This window comes from Glossina fuscipes, unplaced genomic scaffold, assembly GCF_014805625.2.
Source record: "Glossina fuscipes isolate IAEA_lab_2018 unplaced genomic scaffold, Yale_Gfus_2 60170, whole genome shotgun sequence".
NCBI classification, from domain to species: domain Eukaryota; kingdom Metazoa; phylum Arthropoda; class Insecta; order Diptera; family Glossinidae; genus Glossina; species Glossina fuscipes.
Window position 1 is genome coordinate 56822 of NW_024002660.1, and position 5976 is coordinate 62797.

The 5976-nt window shown below is 40.3% G+C and overlaps 2 pseudogenes; both read right to left on the reverse strand.

Moving 5' to 3' along the window:
- Nucleotides 1-351: 351 nt before the first annotated feature.
- Nucleotides 352-1212, reverse strand: LOC119643308 (annotated as a pseudogene).
- A 193-nt stretch (nt 1213-1405) lies between these two features.
- Nucleotides 1406-3723, reverse strand: LOC119643309 (annotated as a pseudogene).
- Between the last annotated feature and the right edge of the window lie 2253 nt (nt 3724-5976).

Here is a 5976-nt window from a genome sequence, read left to right on the forward strand (position 1 = left end):
CTCCTGAATAGTTTTATACAATTTTTATAGGCGTGGCATTCGATTTTTGTATGTTATAACGATAGAAATTCGCACGCGCATTCTACGGATGGCCCAGCAACACCTGTACAAAAATGGAAAAGTTCGGCCTACATAAAATTTATTATGTGCAATATATAAAAAATTGAATAAAACAATGACTAAAACACAATACTCCAGAAGGGGGAAGAGAAAATATCAAAAAACAATGTGCGAGTAAGAACAGGAAATTGTATGTGTTTTTTTTAGTTACGGTGCAAAATACAAAATGGAAAATATTCAAAAAATATAACTACTTTAGACTGTTTTTCTAAGAAAAGAAAAGTCATGTCTTTATCTCTTTACATTGGAGTTATACGAGCTGAACTTGTAGAAACGTTTACGTGAATTTTTTTCCTTGAAGTAAGAAATTGCAAAAATGGCGATTCCAACCGCTATCAACATGCCAAACAATAGAATGAAAAAGATTTTCGCATTCGACATACTTGACTTCGGATCATCCTTATGTTCTCGAGGCGGTTCAAATGTTCTAGCGTCAGGTATAATATTTGCACGAGCCATTATTATCTCGGGCCGTAATTATAAAAATTTTATTTCTCGAGCAAAATGAAACTTAGTTGTTACATACCGTTACATTTGAGTCTAGATCATAAAATTTAAAACTAAATATATCATGATTGTCCGATAAATCATCGGAAGTAGCCGAGAGACTGAAGAAATAGCTCGTAGTTAATTCTACATTGTTAACGACAAAGCAGTTCTTCCATTCGTCACGGTTCATATCGGTCAACATAGATAAAATGTTATTTTTGTAGCGTATACTGATGTACGTGTCAAAACTGTAATTACGAAAGCGTACTTCGCAACCGGCTAATTGGGTATTTGTTCCATTACGGTCGCGATCACAGCTTCAAGTGGAGTTGTTAACCATTGCACTTAAATATGGACGTTGGTGCTGAAAATCAAATTTAAAAGAAAAGATGACAATATGCTGGACGGTATAGTGTTTCCATACATTGTGAGGAATTAATACAACCTATATAAAACGAAGAGAATCTCTGAAATAATGAAGGTATAAAAACTTACATTATGAGGTCCATTGTGATTACTGTAAGTGTCTAATATAACTACTAGACTGGAAAAATGATCTTTAGTACCGAAAACTGGCCCCTGTGTGGTAAACCCTGCAAGCATTCTTTAACATTAGCGTCAAATTCTCGATTATCGAGTCCGTAAGCCCATAATACAACTTGAGCTACTTGTATACGCATTATTTCCGCGACATCTTAAAGCAACGAAGAGGCCAACAATTCTGGCGCAGCGTTTAGTAAATCATGTAACCACAAAAGATTTGATTCGCTTGCAAAAAAACAAAAGGATTTCCAACTCAACTCTATGAATAAAATAAAAAAAAAGAGATAATACATCTTTTGGCTTCCACACTGCGTTTAACAAATTGTACGTATTGACATAATTCATTATTATCTGATTCTTCGTAGTTACTGATAATGTAGCGTTTGAGCTTGTTCAGGTATTTTACATCACCGGAAGCACAGACGGCACCGACAGAATAGCACAAGCATAAGCGTAAATAATCTAGTATCTGGCAAAGAAGTAAAGAAGAAATATATTAGAGCAACACACTTTTTCTATCGTTATCTCATTTACCTCTTCGTAGGTATCTAAAGTAATCTGATTCAAAGCGGTTAATCGAGTTTGACGGCGGGATGAAACAAAAACTATGGTGGGCTCCGTTGGCGAATAAGAGGCCATCCGTGGACAGTAATGTTTGCCTGCAAATAAATGGTTAAAGAAAAGGCAGAAAAGTTATTCAATTCGGTTTAATTACCAGAAAAACCCATTTATATGCACTTCCAAAGGAACCGGTCTTACGGAAGGTTTAAAATTACATAACCTCATTTCCTTAATATCCAGCCAATTGGCGAGATCCTGAGCGTTGGCCAAAGCAGTAGATAAACCAATGATACAGATATTACATCCGGTGTGTGACGTAATGAAATTCGTACCTGACACAATTACTTCAATGTGTCTGTCTTCTCCAGTAAATGTATTTCGTCTATAACAATTAGTACAACATCCTGTACATATTCTCTTCTCTGTCAAGATCGGCTGATACCATCCCATTTTTCTGGTGTGGTAACTATCAGTTGAGAATCCAATCGCTAATTCTTTCCTTAACCAAAGCTTTCAAAGGCGCAATATAAACAACTTTAGCTCTTTCATAATTATTGAGTGTTCGAAGTATGGAGATTTCCGCCACTATAGTTTTACATGAACCTGCGGGTGCGCCCAGCAAAACGTTATTATCAGTATGATAAAGACAATGAAAGACTTGAGTTTGTATAGGATAGAAATGCGAAAAATTATATAAAGATTCATAGACTGGATTTCTCAGAGCACTAACAGCTATAGGTTAATGGAGTCCACATATTAGTACCCAGCTAAGTGTCACTCGCTATTCGTATATAATATTTTGGCGGTAAAGGCTCTTTGAGAGGTATTGTCATCCCCAGTTTTTGTGGTTTTTGACTGTAGACAAATTTGCGCGTGGCCTAAAAAGTGTATTTTAACATGAAGAAAGCACATAAACAGAAATTATTTATTTTTGTAGTAGAATTGTAATTGCGGATTGGTAAAAAAAGCTGGAACAATTCAGAATGAAAGATAAAATTGGAATCAGGATCTTCAATCCATAAGGAAACATTTCGACTTGTTTTACCATGTACCCGATCATTCCAAACAAAGTTTGGTCATATATTGATTTTCATTCGTAATACTGTACGTGTTATGGGCTGCAAAGTGGCATCAACATTGAGCATGGGCAGTTCTTTGGCTGCACGTAAGCACGAACCCGAGAAAATTTCTCCGGTGCAGCTCACTTCTGCTGCATGATCCTGATCTTCGGAAAAAAGGAATTCGTCTCACTTTGTTGCCTGTAGACGCATGCCTATATTCTTTGCGAGCATGTGCTGTTTCATGACCGCGTAGAAGATCTCGTACCCTTTCTGAAAAGCTTCATGGACAGATTCTGTTGGAAAGGACGGTTTAAATTATTTCGAGGTCCACGTTAAGCTGTTTAGTTTATTTCTGGCAACCTTGTGACCTAGTTTCACATAACTGAGGGCGTCTTCGTTCAGCGTGAATTCCTCTAAACATATTTCGCATTGCAGCTGCTCGCGAATGTAGCGTGCTATTCCACATCTTGAGAGCAGCCTCAGGAACTCTTCAAGTTTTCGGCTTAACCGCTGAATGGACAGATGTTCGAATATTTCACCATCAGGGGCGAACAGTACAAATTTGTTTTCTTCATTGGGCGGCGCTTTAAGGTCGTAGCTCAGTTTATCGATGAGCAGGTAATCGTTCTTCTCTTCGATTGCTTCTGACCAACATTCCTCCTGTACGGTCCTTAGTCTTTTGATCAGCGTCATTATTTCTACGAACGATCGGCACCTCCTGTTGCTATTGTTGGTTGCCATGTTGCTGAAAAATCTTTCCAACAGATCATGGCTTACCCTGTATGGCGCGAAGTTTACGCCAGGGTAAGTCTCCAGCAGCTCTTCCATGATTGCTAGGAAGTTCGTGATTGTTGTTTGGATGTCCAGAGCTAGGCGGTCCCCAATAAAGTCGCTCTGCAAGTACGCTCTGCAAGTTACGTCTTTTAGTTCTTTTTTCAGCTCTGTCCATGTGTCGCTGCTGATGGTTTCCCGATGGAAGACTTTTACGAACTTCATAATTATCGTGGTTAAGTCGCAGACTGCTTGCGCTTTTCCGTCATTGTGTTCGATTTCTTCGTTGTCGAATGCCGCTTGGAGTGTTGCGACGTGCGCATCGCTCGTCGTCTACATCGAAATGGGTAACCCCCATGCCTTGCTGTAGGCCGGCATGCAGCCTCTCCGTTGCCAGTAAGAAGAACGTTTGGGCCCCTATTTTTTTTAAAAATTGATTTCACTATATGGGGATAATCGTGCAAAAGCCGCATGCAGAATTCGTAGCAAGGGTTTATCGTGGGTTCCTGCCTGAAAGGCTTAACCCCACCGTGGGGTCCAAGCCACTTTAAGCGTACTACGCCCCCTGGCGAGTTAGACGATCCCCACAGAGTAGGGGCCTAAACAACACCAGAGTCCAGAACGGTTTATTGTGTATGGAACAATAAACCCCACTCTGGTCAGTGGTGAGGCACAGCTGCACTCAAATTGTTTCACTTTGGCTAGGAACTTGCCAACCACAACCACCACGAGTACTCCCCGAAGGGCCCCACCCAAGCAGTCAGGACTCACAAATTGATCAACGATATGCGTTCAAAAAGGGTAAAAATTGCGCTCGCTTCCGCCATAAGGCTTCCACGGCGCCGTTGATCAATTACCACCATTACCCGCAGGCATCCGTGACATATGTTCAAAAGTAAAAATAAGGCAAAAGGGGAAAAAGCCTTTCCGTCAAATCCCTTTTTTAATTTTGCCGGATACAATGTGTGCTGCCGTCTGCCCGCTTTCTATTGTATACGTTGTTTGCAAATATTCGGGTATGCTGTATGTTTGCCCGATTTCGGTCGCAGACGACAGCTCTCATGTCCAGCCCCATCTCTTCAGCCGCTTTGATCGGCTTCCAAGATCGGCCCCATTTTTTTGTGACTTGTTGTGCGGGGATAGCTGTTCGGCACTACGTTGAATGGAGTGAGAAGACTACGTGTTGCGAAGACCAGCACGCTTTGGTGTTCCATTGTCTTCGTTTTCCTTTGGTTGGAATGGTCGCAACCCCGCAGCGCGTCATCTGTTCGCGAGTACACCGTCGCGTGGTTGGTGTACACCTCGTCAAAATGGATCTGTCCAATTCTGTCTTTTTCGCTGAGTTGATGTAAATGTAAGTTTCAAATGAATAATAATAAAACTCTATAAACTAAGATTGTAAGTTCCGCCTTTGGTTTTTTTTTTTTGTTGTTTCTATTCATTTGTTTTTTGGTAATTTTTTTAATTATTTTTTTAAATTGTTAATTTTTTTTTCTCACTGCGAACTGTTTTGTAGAGGTTGATGAAAGTTCTAACGGAACACTTTGCAGCTATCATCAACCTGCAAAGGTTCCTTTAAAGCAAACGATTTATTTTAAATTTAGAAATTACTTGTCTAATTTATATTTATCTTACACTAATGTTGTATTGTAAGAAACGAAATTTATTGAAATATGTGATTAAACTATTAACAGTGTAACGAGTTTCCTTAGGCGGGGTATACCCAGTCAATCCAGGATCCGTTGCAAGAAAATTTTTAATAAGTAATCAGGCCCTTCGGGGGAGAATGGTGTTATGATCTCTTAGCTTTATTGGTTCCTCTTTACTGGACGGAAGTATGAAATGGCTGGGGCAAGGAAAAGGAACCAGCGAGGTGACCCGACTTGTCGTACTGTTACCGGCTTGTTTCGTTTTCCTCGTTTTACTTGTACGTTTTACGTTTTTAATATCGCGAGCACTGCAAGAAAGAACCGAAAACTTCGCGAGTGTCATAGCTGCCTTGGTTCATCCCTGGTTGGTGTGTGAGTCCAGTAAAAAAAAGTAAAAAAATAGGGATGGCGATTAATACTAACCAGCGCATCCCCTATCCGTTGAGTCGATTATCCTGTAAGTCCTTCAGGGATGGCGATTAATACTAACCAGCGCATCCCCTATCCGTTGAGTCGATTATCCTGTAAGTCCTTCAGGGATGGCGATTAATACTAACCAGCGCATCCCCTATCCGTAAAGTCAATTATCCTGTAAGTCCTTCAGGGATGGCGATTAATACTAACCAGCGCATCCCCTATCCGTCAAGTCAATTATCCTGTAAGTCCTTCAGGGATGGCGATTAATACTAACCAGCGCATCCCCTATCCGTCAGGTCAATTATCCTGTAAGTCCTCCAGGGATGGCGATTAATACTAACCAGCGCATCCCCTATCCGTAAAGT